Source organism: Callorhinus ursinus, unplaced genomic scaffold (assembly GCF_003265705.2).
Source record: "Callorhinus ursinus isolate GAN/ISIS: 27379988/994484 unplaced genomic scaffold, GSC_fseal_2.0 scaffold14, whole genome shotgun sequence".
NCBI classification, from domain to species: domain Eukaryota; kingdom Metazoa; phylum Chordata; class Mammalia; order Carnivora; family Otariidae; genus Callorhinus; species Callorhinus ursinus.
This window is the reverse complement of record NW_027397076.1, coordinates 45,501,379-45,514,755: the sequence shown is the minus strand read 5'-3', so window position 1 is coordinate 45,514,755 and position 13,377 is coordinate 45,501,379. Positions and strand designations below refer to the sequence as shown.

At 38.9% G+C, this 13,377-nt stretch overlaps 1 protein-coding gene across 5 annotated transcripts in view; it reads right to left on the bottom strand.

Annotated features, from left to right (window-relative positions):
- Nucleotides 1-13,377, bottom strand: part of R3HDM2 (R3H domain containing 2) — a 156,466-nt gene that overhangs the window by 90,355 nt on the left and 52,734 nt on the right. The window contains exon 1 of one of the 5 annotated variants that reach the window (XM_073900791.1): nt 7,852-7,870. The exons of the other annotated variants lie outside the window; for them this stretch is intronic. The gene's annotated coding sequence lies outside the window, so the exon portion shown is untranslated. Of the gene's footprint in view, nt 1-7,851; nt 7,871-13,377 lie in introns of those variants that run through there. 5 annotated transcript variants of the gene reach the window in all.

The following is a 13,377-nucleotide window of genomic DNA, read 5'->3' as shown; positions in this document are numbered from 1 at the left end:
CACGCTCAGCAGGGAGTCTGCTTGAGTTTCTTTCTCCTCTCCCTCTCCCTCTGCCCCTCCCTGCTCTTGCACACATGCATGCTCTCTTTCTCTCTCTCAAATAAATAAGTAAAAAGAAAATATAAGGCTCAAAAATACAAAAATTAGGAATACAAATTAATAAAAGCTGGGTAGCTTGAATCATGGACAGTTTCCTAAACAATGTTAATTCTGCACTGGATTCTTCAAGGAAGGTGGAAATGTATTGGCAAAGAGAGTTAAAGATAACTTGAGGGAGAGCAAAAGCACAAGGGAAAGATAGTATATTTAGTCTAGTTCAACTTGGCTGACTCAGTCCAAAGAAATGAGTTTAATGAACTATCAGGAGAATAGTCGGTGAGTGGGGCTGTCCTAAGGTCCTGCTGAGAAATGTGGGATTTATGCAACTGAGAGCCAGTATCACAGGGGATTAAAATGATAATGATGGTAATACCTGGAATCACTGAGCAGTGAGGCCAGTTTCTCAGCCAGTAGTACTGACCAAAAGTAGCAACAGAGGCCAAAAACCTTGTTCTGGTTCAGAATATAGAAGTATTTCAGGGGCCCCTGGCTGGCTCATTCAGTTGAGCATCAGATTTTGGCTCAGGTCATGATCTCAGGGTCATGGATCAAGCCCTGAGTCAGGCTCCCTGCCCAATGCAGAGTCTGCTTGAGATTCTCGCCCTCTGCCTCCCTCTCCCCTGCTGCTCCTCCCCCTGCTCGTGCTCTCTCTAAAATAAATAAATAAAATCTTTTTTAACTGAGTGTTGCTGGAGTGGTGGGGGTGGGAGTGATGGGGTGGCTGGGTGATAGACACTGGGGAGGGTATGTGCTATGGTGAGCGCTGTGAATTGTGCAACACAAATCACAGACCTGTACTTCTGAAACAAATAACGCAACATATGTTAAGAAAAAAGAAAAATAAGAAGATAGCAAGAGGGGAAGAATGAAGGGGAGTAAGTCAGAGGGAGAGATGAACCATGAGAGACGATGGACTCTGAAAAACAAACTGAGGGTTCTAGAGGGGAGGAGGGTGGGGGGATGGGTTCGCCTGGTGATGGGTATTAAAGAGGGCACGTTCTGCGTGGAGCACTGGGTGTTATGCACGAACAATGAATCATGGAACACTACATCAAAAACTAATGGTGTAATGTATGGTGATTAACATAACAATAAAAAATTTAAAAAAATAAAATGTTTTATAAGGGAAAAAAATCTTTTTTAAAAAAAGGTATTTCATCACTGGTGCAAGAATAGGACTCAAATCTATACCATTACTGTTTTTTTTTTCAAGGTACAAGCAAACTCAGAGACGGCCAACAGGGTTGGGGGGACAAACATGGTTTTTCCCTCCCCAGTGCCCAAATGATTGACAGCCGTGAAAAGGGAAAATACATATTTTTTAAAGATTTATCTATTTGAGAGAGAGAGATAGCATGCACATGAGCAGGAGGAGGGGCAGAGGGAGAGGGAGAGAGAGAATCCCAAGCAGACTCCACACTCAGAGCAGAGCTGGACCTGGGGCTCAGTCCCACACCCTAGGATCACAACCTCAGCCAAAAATCAGTCAGGCATTCAACCAACTGAGCCACTAAGGCACCCCATCGAAAATATTTTTAAAAGTAAGAAACACACAAGAAGTGGTGTGCTCACCTACCAAAGAGGAAAAAAAGCAGCAATGTCAAGAAAAATATTTTGATGAAAGACAGGATGCAAGGAAAAAAAACACAGGATGAAGACAAAAGAGAAACATCAGTTCTGATGCACCAGAAAACAGAAAAGGAAAGAAATATCATTCAAAATAATTGCCTCACTTTTAGATTTTGCCATCCTTCTCCAAGCCTACAGTCTGTAAGAAGATGAGAGAACGGGCAATGAGAAGAAAAATTCCCAAACAAAATAAACAAACGCTCCATATCCCAAGAACAGAGATTTTTAGTGCCCCCAAGTATCTGGATTATATTTATAATGAAACTGAATCTTGATTTAATGCTGTGCTTTTCATACAGATTCTTCCCTCATCTCTCCTAAAAATGCAACAATTACCATAAAAACATAAAATAAACATTATCACAAAAATCAGCATAACACAATCTCTGTCTGAGCAGACTCTAAGCAAAGAACAGGGAATAGCTTCTATCTTTCCCACTGATGCCAAAACAAAATAACAATAACCAAAAAAGTCTGAATGCTCTCACATGATATCACAGATTGTGGCCTGTTCCCTGCCTTACAGCCTTCCCAGAATGGACCAGCGGGATTTAACATGAACCAAATCTGCCAACCAAGCTGAAGACAGACACGTGAGTTCTAATGAACAGTGGTGAAAAACATACTGCTCCATTCGGCTCCAAACAATGATAAATAATTCAGGAAAAGAACTGCTGCATACAGAGCATAGCAGCAAGATTTAAAAATAGACCACAGGCTACAGAACTTAGGTAGGGGAATCAGGAGCCAGAGAAAATAGATTTATGTCAACAAATTCCCGAGCCCTTGCAGTATAGGATGCTGCTGAAACTGCCACTCAAAATGGATGCCAGAATTCTAGTGTGCTTTTTCAAAAAAACAAGTATTTTTTAGGAACTTGGCAAATTTGGTAATGAGAACTAATAAGCAATAGCATTGTTTGGCAAGAGTAGGTATCACAGAAAAAGCAGATCAAAATGACATAGCGAAGACATGTTCTTCAGAAAAAATTATGAGATTGGGGCGCCTGGGTGGCTCAGTAAGTTAAACGTATGACTCTTGGTTCTGGCTCAAGTTGTGATCTCAGGATCCTGAGAGTGAGCACAAATCAGGCTCTGTGCTCAGCATGGGGTCTGCTGGAGATTCTCTCCCTTTCCCTCAGCCCCTTCCCCTGTGCGTGCTTTCTAAAATAAAAATAAATGAATAAAATCTGAAAAAAATTAGAAGGAGGTTAAAATTCTATTTTCTGTACCACCAAGTTCTAGGTCTAAAATCAATTCGGACTTGGGGCGCCTGGGTGGCTCAGTCGTTAAGCATCTGCCTTCAGCTCAGGTCATGATCCCAGGGTCCTGGGATCTAGCCCCACATCGGGCTCCCTGCTCAGCATGAAGCCTGCTTCTCCCTCTCCCACTCCTCCTGCCTGTGTTCCCTTTCTCGCTCTCTCTCTGTCAAATAAATTAAAAAAAAATCTTAAAAAAAAATAAAATAAAATCAATTTGGACTTTTACTTACTAATTATGCCTCTAGTATCAAGGGTACATGGCACTCAAGATTTTTCTATTCCTTTTTTCACCTTGAACAGATCCAATCATGCAATACATGCAAACACAAGATTCTCACCTGTTAATAAAAAGAGTAGCTTGAAAACCGAACAGAAATGATGATTATGTTCTCACATTTATTTATTTATTTTTAAAGATTTTATTTGTTTAAGAGACAGTGAGCGAGAGAGCACGAGTAAGAGCAGAGGGAGAAGGAGAAGCAGACTCCCTGCCAAGAAGGGAGCCGGACGTGGGGCTTAATCCCAGGACCCTGGGATCATGACCTGGGCCGAAAGCAGATGCCCAACTGACTGAGCCACCCAGGCATCCCTCTTCTCACCAGATTTAAATTAAATTCTGAGTCTGACAGAACTGATTGAGTCTGTATTTAGATGAAGACAGTCCAAGATCCTGGGTTCATGTAGATGGTGAAGGTTTCAATGTACTCAAGAGTGCTTCAAGTGGGGTATCTGACAAATAGTGTGGCTGGACTGTCAATCTTAAGACTGGTTGTGTTGAGGACCATAAGAATGACCAGAACCCAGATGTACTCTAAATACTCTATGTATGTAATGAAGAAATAATAGTCTATATCCAAACTGCATTTGCCCACAGCCAGTCTCTTCATATGCCCGAGATCAATTTCAGAAAACCAAAAATTTTAAGACCATACAATGATGCCTACACTACCTATAATGTGTGATATAAAATACCAAATAAACCATAATCTGGTTCTTTTATATACTGCTTTATCCTAAGTAAGTAAAACAGGACTGAAGAAATTCTTGTTCAGTATAAACTACAGACCATTACATAAATAGACCAAAATGCTTATGCCTCACCTTTTTTTAGAAGAAAAATAGGCCATGTCTCCTCATAACTGTGCCATTCAACTTAAACTACACAAAGACCAGAATGCACTTGTAATAATATGAAGACTTTTTTCAATTCTTAAATTCTCTAGTTTCTAAGTGTAAAAATAAATAACATTTTCAAAAGACTGGCTCATTTAAAAGATGGTCCATCCTAAAGCACTTCTCCAGGCATGACATAATATGGTCAGATCAGCTGTTTTCCATCCCTGCTCCACTCAACAGACAGTAAGCCAACACTTCCTCTCTCTGTAAATCCAGGCTTTCTTACTGTTGACAACAGATAGTATGGTCAGATAGACCTGGATTTGAGTCCTGGTGCTGGTACCACCCTTGGTTATAGTAAAGGAACACTACTCTGGGACAGATCCACTCTAACCCTCTTCTGACCTGCCTACCCCTTTAGGGCTAGACGTTCATGGGACCAAGTGGACATATCTACCTGAAGCCCCTGACTCTACCACCCCCCAACTGTGGTCTGGATCCCAGAATTCCCCGCCCAAGCAGTTTTGAGCCTACTTCCAAGGACCTCAGCGGATCTCTCAAATTCTGTCCTGCCATAGACAATACCCACTGTTGTACACATTCCATGGTCTGAATCATGGCCAAGGGACAGATGATGAGAGGGTGAGGATGGCAACTAGCCTTAGAGGGTATCCCCGCACTACCCTATCCTGTCTCAGAACTTTGAGGAGTCCGAGAATTCTGGCCTTCTAGGTCACTAGGAAAACATGTATCTAAGAAGTAGGGGACATTTTTCTCTTAACAGTCTTTTAAATCTTGACTTATAACTTAAATATATAGATATACAGAAATTGTGCTTCCATCCATCCTGTTGCCCTGAAATTGTTAGGAGCAGGCCTACCTAGTCCTATCATATCCAGCTATGTGATCTGATTAGTTTGCTTTTGTTTTTGTTTTGCATTTTTTTTTAATGTGATCTAATTTGTAACCACCTCTGTAAACTTCACTTTACTGACCCATAAAATAATCTCCTTCATAGGATTTTAATGTGATGAAATAATTTTCAAAATAATTTTGCAGGGTGCCTGATGAACAGCAAATCTGAGACAAACTGAAGCTATTACTATATGCTCTGCCATCACTCTTCTCCCCAGTATGGGCAAAAAAGGGACCAAAAGGGCAAAAAAGTAGGGCCAACTTCAGAAAAAGTACAATAAAACAGCCATTTGTGGGTCTCATTTTAGGGATGTCATTGATTCCATGGAGGTCTGATTAGTATTGGTTGTTATTTTTCTTACAACCATTTCTCCCATTAAAATGTAAGCTTTATTTTCTGTAATTATATAGGAGATGAATGCTAACTAAATTTATTGTGGTAATCACGTCTCAATATACATATGTAAAGTCACTATGTGATACACCTTAAACTTAAACCAAGCTGTACATCAATTATATCTCAATAAACCTGGGGAAAAAATGTAAGTTCTATAAGGTCAGGGATTTTTCCTTTTTCTTCACTGCTATGTCCCTTACTCTCAGACAGGTTCTGGCACAACAAATAAGTATTTGTTAATAAACCATTAACTACAGGAGCGCCTGGGTGGCTCCTGTTGGTTAAGGGTCTGACTTCAGCTCAGGTCATGACCTCGGGGTCCTGGGATCAAGCCCCACATGGGGCTCTATGCTCAGCAGGGAGTCTGCTTCTCCTTCTCCCTCTGCCCCTCCCCCTGCTCATGCTCTCTCTAATAAATAAAATCTTAAAAAAAAAAAAACTTCAAAAAACTTTAAAACAATCCATTACCTAAAGAAACAAGTAGAGAGTGGTTATCTGACACCCCCACATCAATATAGTATGCTAGCAAGCCTGGTATAATCAGAAAACGATTTATTTATATATGACTACTTTATTTAGCTGTTTCCTATAATTTCAGAAGTTTCCTTAAAAATGAAATTGAAAACATTAGAGTATGCCTTTAATATGAGGACTTTTCTGCTCTCTTCAACTCTGCTTCCTCACCTGCTTGCAGAGGGATACTAATAATACTCAGTAATTTCATATATAATCTTACCAGAGAGGATAATTCAATTAGCTACATTATACTGAAGCTCTTGCTTTAAGATTCGAATAGGATGGGATCTAGTAGAAAAAAAATCTAAAAGAATAGTTTAGGAAATAGGTCCCTTTCTACGTGTTTCATGGTTTTGTTTTGTTTTGTTTTGTTTAAGATTTTATTTGTTTATTTGAGAGAGAAAGCATGAGAGGGGGGCTGGAGGGGCAGCAGAGGGAGAGAGACAAGCAGACTTCCAGCTGAGCACAGCGCCCAATGCAGGGCTCGGGGCTCAATGTGGGGCTCAATCCCAGGGCCCTGAGACTATGACCTGAGTAGAAGTTAGTTGCTTAACCGACTGAGCCACCCAGGCGCCCCTGCATGTCTCATGTTTTTATCCCCAACTCCCTTTAGTCTTGCATGGGTCAATCCTATCAATTCCTAAGAACTCAATGGAAGCCTACAAACTTTATCTTACACCCCATCACATTCTCAAAAACATACTGTGGTTTTCAAATTTCCTTAATCAATCCATTTATCTCTCTGATGAATACTCATTTCCAAACTAAAGGTTAGAATGCTATAGCAGAAGTAGGTAATTTGGAATCAAATCTATTCTGAAACAGAGTAAAATGACCCCGATAACATTATACATGAAACTCTGGGTAGACAAAATGATGACTGGCAAAAAGACAGCTGAACAGCACACCCTGTATAAATAAGAATTAAAAGTGTGTCAACAGAGAGGACAAGTTGCAGATGTGCTTTCTGTATCACACAAATCCCCAAATCAGCCTGGCTACTTATTCAAAGGCTCATTTGAAGAAAATTGCATCCTCCATATTGGTCTGATTCTGAAACTCAACTACAACATAAGACATCAGCTTAAAAAACCAACTACTCTCAGTGACCTCAAGATATTATTAGCAAAACACAAGCATGATATTCCTGAGCATTGGTAAAATAAATTCTCAACAGTCCTAAATTCCATGACTGAATTTAGATGAATTAACTAATTCCTCCCTGAACAAAATTCAAAAGTTTCTTAAAAAACAAAAACAAACAAACAAAAAAACCCAAAAAAGCCAACAAGCTCCAATACATTCTATTCTATATCAAATTACAAAGTTATAAATGTCTAGAAATGCCTCAAGGTGTATAACTACTGAAGCTAATTAGCATTCTCAAAATTAAACATCCACTGTGATGCTCAAGGGACTGGGGGCACAGAAAAAAGATAAGGGCAAACAAATCCCACCAAAAAGATAAAGTTCAAATGTGTCTCTCTAATAAATAAAGAAAACAGGATTCTGGAATTAACCAATGTAAAACTTGCTGGGAGAAGAAAAACTATCAACCTCATAAGTGTCAAATAAAATATAAACTTTTTGTTGCTGTTATTCACTGGGAAAGTGGGTATTAATTGGGCTGGAAGCTCATAACTGTGATGATTTTGTAATAAAGACTGCATGAAAGATCCTTTCATCTGAACCGAAAAGATATTGTTTTAAAAAGAAAATACACTTTAAAAAAAAACCTATACTAAATCATCTTATTCTGTTAAGATCACCACACCAGAGTTGTGCCATATAACTTTACCTCTAATCCTCACTTACCTTTACCCTAACAAAGAATACAACTATGGGATCTTGGACAAAGAAAATTCAGTATTTTATACAGTTAGTTTTTAGAGACTGAATTCCCAGCTCTGCCACTTACAAGCTGTGTGATCTTGGGCAAATTACTTAATCTCTTCATGCCTCAGTTTCCCTTATCTGTAAAACAAAGGTAATAGTAACTATCCCATGGAGCTATAAAGGTTAAATGAATTAATATACAGGTAAAATGTTTAGACACATGGAATGCATTTAAATAAATGTTAGCTATTATTTCTGTTGTTGTTATTTAGTCTTCTCTAAGCTAATAAAAGAAGACCGGGATCACTATTTTTAAAACTTGGAGGAATCAGGGTGCCTAGGTGGCTGAGTCAGTTAAGTGTCCGACTCTAGATTTAGGCTCATGATCTCAGGGTTGTGAGATCGAGCCCCACATCGGGCTCTGTGCTGCACATGGAGCCTACGTGGGATTCTCTCTCTCCTCCCTCTGCCCTCCCCTCTTAAAAAGGTTGGAATAATTAATATAGAAATAATATTATCTGTTTTATGGTTCCTCTGAAACTGCAGGACCTGCTTGCATAGAAGGAATAAGCAGGCCCAGAGTGACATTAGGTTTTAAGGTCCTCAATATGCATTTTCTCCTTAGAGACAAATATGGTAGGATGCAATCTAAGATTCCTGTGCTAGGGGAAAGAAGTTCCCCTTCCGCACCTACCAGGAAAATCAATGGTACAGGAAACAAACAAGTAAATTATAATGTATTATGTTAAGTGCTAGCTAGAGCTGCTCACAAGGTTAAGTGGGAATAAAGGGAGCAGGAATGTAGATCATACCAGAAGAAAGGCTTCTAGAAGGAAGGCATGTTTAAAACTAAACCTCTAGGACAAATAGTATTTAGCCAAAGAGAGAAATGGAAAAACAGACGTAGATGGAATATTCACCAGCTGGATGATTTGAGGAAAGTTACTTAATCTCTCTAAACCTTAGTTTCCTTATCTATAAAATGGAATGATTACAATTCTTTTTTTAGAAGACTGTGAAGATTAAATGAGATAATATATATAAAGTACTTAGAACACAATGCCAGGAACACAATATGAACCCAACAAACAACAGTATCATTAACACAGACATATGGATCACCTCGATGCTTTCTCAGAACAGCAAGTATTGCATAAGGAAAGCTAGAGTATAAGACACTCACAGAAAAGTGGCTTGAGAAAAAGCTAGAGAGGAGTGGAAACGGGATCATAAAACATCTTGCATACTAACTAAAGCTATGAGAAACTTGTAAAGGATTTTCAAAAATGAGTTACATCATCGTTATTTCTATTTTAGAAACATTACTTCTGCTACAAAGTGGATGGCTTAGAAAGCAGATAAAATAGAGGCAGACATGCCAGCTAGGAAAAAGATGAGATAAGAATTCTAACTGTAGAATAAGGGGATTGTGACCCTAGAGGCATTAGGAGGTAGAATAGTTAAAACTTAGTGACATATATGAGATGTGTATGATGACTGAGAGAGGAAAAATATAAGAAGATATCCAAGTGACCAGATAGAAAAACAGCTTCTCAAAGTGTGGCCTGATATGCCTGGGAATCTCTAAGACTTTTTTCCGCAAGGTCAAAACCACTTTTATAGTAATACTTTATTAAATAATATATATGAAATAAATAACATTTATTAGATACATATTATATATATGAAATGAAATAATAATATATAATAATAAGGCTTTGTTTGCCCTTTTCACTCTCATGCTCTCACAGGTATATGACAGTATTTTCCAGAAACTATATAACATGTAATATCACAACCAACTGAATGAAAAGGCAGATATGAGAATCTGTGTTCTATTAACCCCAATATTAAATTAGATTTGTATAAATGAAAAACAATGACACATTTCCCATTAAATTTTATTGTTAACTGTTCTGAAGAATTTTTTTCATTAAAAACGCGTTTATTTAACATGTATTAGATTATCATTTTAAAATTAATAAATGTTTTAAATTTCTCGGTTTTAATTTGCAATACACTAATATAGATAGATATAATCCACATAAACAAAAGCTCTTTTGGAGGCCTCAATAATTATTAAGAGTGTAAAGAAATTCTGATACCAGAAAGTTTGAGAACAATTGGGGTGGATATTTCTACCACTAAAATCAGAATACTGAAGGAGAAATCAGTCTGGAAAGAAAGATGATAAAGTTCAGTTTAAAACATGGTAAATGTGGGATTGAGGGGAAGACGGTGGCAGAGTAGGAGGATCCTAGGCTACCTTGACCCATGAATACAACTAGAGAACTATCATATCATCCTAAATAACCCAGAAATCAATCTGAAGATTAGCAGAACAAACTCCACAACTAAAGGTAAAGAAGATGACACATCGAAGGAGGTAGGAAGTGAGGATATGCAGCTTCAGAGAGAAACAGACTGTGGCTGCTGCAGTGGGGAGGGAGGCGCCATTGTGGAAATGGGTGAGAGATAGACTAACACACAGGGGAAAGCAAATCCCCATAGCAAATGGCTTAGAAAGTGAGCGGGGCCAAATTTCATGCCTTTTGGCAACCAATCGGGCTTAAAAGCCTGGAGTTTTAAAGACCAGTGTGCTTGGCTCTGATAGAGCTCAGAAGACATTGGGGCTGCTCTTGGAGAAAAGGCAGGGCAAACAGCCCATGGACATATAGCATGGAAACAGTGATCTGAAGAGGGCCAGGGACACACAGTGGGGAGGTTACTTGTTCACCTCAGAGCATATCCCAGAGAAGTAGTATTTATGGAGAACAAAAGAACTGGCCTGTGCCATTGCCCTCCCCCACCCCTCAGCATAAGCACAGGGACACCTGCAGAAACCAGCCGAGCATGGACACTTGCTCTCTAACTTGCTTATGCCAAGCCCCACTCCCTGCACTCTGGTGGAACCACCTCTCCCAGTCACACTTGGCTCAGCCCCGGCTTGACAGGCCCTCTCCCCTAGAAGACCAGCCCAAACCCCTGCCAACACCTCATCTCCTGACCAGAGAGTTTTATGAGGCCTTGGTTCCGGTGGTGGTGGCAACAAGACTCATTTTACAAGCAGACCAGAACACACCTAGTTAAAACAAGCCACATTCAGGCCAGGGACCAAACACTGTCCAAAACAGGCAAAGAGAGCCTCTGTAGACAACTGGAGGATGAGATAAAGAAGCCAGGACACAACAGCAAAGAGCACAAAGCACACATTGGAGACAGTCTCAGAAGCACCAGGCCCTGGGGAACAGGGAACATTACACTGGAGGGCACTATAGGACCTCTTCTTTATAAATCCATTGCCCTCAAGAACAGGAGACACAGGGTGCCTGGGTGGCTCAGTTGGTTAAGCAACTGCCTTTGGCTCAGGTCATGATCCTGGAGTCCCGGGATCGAGTCCCACGTCGGGCTCCCTGCTCAGCGGGGAGCCTGCTTCTCCCTCTGACCCTCCCCCCTCTCATGCTCTCTCTCTCTCTCAAATAAATAAATAAATAAATAAAATCTTAAAAAAAAAAGAACAGGAGACATAGCTGACTTTTCTAACACATAATAATAGACACAGAAACTTAGACAAAATGAGAAGACAGGAATTTGCCCAAAATGAAAGAACAGGACAAAGCCATGATGGGAGATCTAAGCAAAGCAGATATAAGTAACATGCCTAATGGAGAATTTAAAGCAGTGATCATAAGGATTCTCACTGGATTTGAGAAAAGAGTAGAGGACATCAGTGAGACCATTAACATAGAGATAAGGAATAACATAGTAGAGATAAAAGGCTCACTAAATGAAATGAGAAACATGCTTGATGAACAGCTGGCTCGAAGAAGCTGAGGAACAAATTAATGACTTAGAAGACAGAGTAATGCAAGGTAATCAAGTTGAACAAAAGAGAGAAAAAAGAATTATGCAAAACGAGACTAGACTTAGGGAACTCAGTGACTCCATTAAGCATAATAACATTTGTATTACAGGAGTCCCACAAGAACAAAAGAGAAAAAAAGGGGGCAGAAAATGTATTTGAAGAAATAATAGCTAAAAACTTCCCTAATCTGGAGAAGGAAACAGATATCCAGATCCAGGAGGCAGAGGAAACACCCCAAAAAATAAACAAAAGCAGATCCAAACTAGGACATATTATAATTAAAATGGCATAAATACCAGGGTGCCTGGCTGGCTCAGTTGGTGGAGCATGCAACTCTTGATTTGAGGGTCATGAGTTTAAGCTCCACATTGGGTGTACAGCTTATTTAAAAAAATACAATAAAAAGGCAAACTATAGTGATAAAGAAAAATATTAAAAGCAGTAAGACAAAAGAAGACAGTTACACATAAAGGAAACCCCATTAGCAGACAAACAAAAACAAAAGAAGTTCATCACCACTAAACCAGTCCTGTAAGCAATATTAAAAGGGACTCTTTGAGTTGAAAGGAAAGATCAAAAGTGACAGTATGAAGTTAGGAAACACAAAAACAGTAAAAATGAATATTTCTCTAAAAAAAATCAGTCAAGGAACTGACAAAATAAAAGGATATAAAATATGACACCATATACCTACAACATGGGGAGGAGAGGAGTAAAGAATATATGCAAACTTAAACAACCATCAGTTTATTAGAGATTGCTATATGCAGAAGATGTTATGTATAAACATATTGTAACCACAAATCAAAAACCACTCATAAATATGCAAAGAATAGAGAAAGAAATCCAAGTATATCACTAAAGAAAACCAGCAAACCATGAAAGACAAGAATCAGAAAATCTTCAGAAACAACCACAAAACAAGTAATAAGATAATAAGTACATTTCTATAAGTAACTACTTTGAATGTAAAAGGATTAAACACTTCAGTCAAAAGACATAGAGTGACAAAATGGATTAAAAAAAAAGCCATCTGTATGCTGCATACAAGAGACTCATTTTTTTGTTTTTTGTTGTTGTTATTGCATGGCTTCAAGTCACAAAGGTTTATTTCTTTTCTTTTTTTAATTTTCAATTAGCCAACATATAGTACATCATTAGCTTCTGATGTGTTCAACGATTCATCAGTTGTGTATAACATTGAGTGCTCATCACAACCACAAAGGTTTATTTCTTATTCAAGCCTCATGTCCAGTGCAATTTGGCATGGCAGTTCTGCTTATCTTGATCATTCTAGAACCAAGCCAGATAGATCAGCTACCATCTCAAATGTATCTGGCTATTGTGTAAGAAGGAAAGGAGAAAATAGGAAGGCATGCATTGGTTGTTAAAGCTTCTGCACCCAAATTTTCACATTTTATTAGCCAAATCGAGTCATGTGGTGTGACTTTTTTTTTTTTAATGGACACAATATTTTGCAGATCCTCCAATCAAGAGACTCATTTTAGACCTAAAGACACCTGCGGAAATGGAGAAACTTTTATCATGCAAAGGATGTCAAAAGAAAGCTGGAGTAGCAATACTTATATCGGACAAAATGGACTTTAAAAACAAAGAATGTAACAATAGACAAAGGACACTATAGGGGCACCTGGATAGCTCAGTTGGTTGAGGATCTGATTCTTGATTTCGGCTCAGGTCATGATCTCAGGGTCTTGAGATCAAGCCCAGCATCAGGCTCCA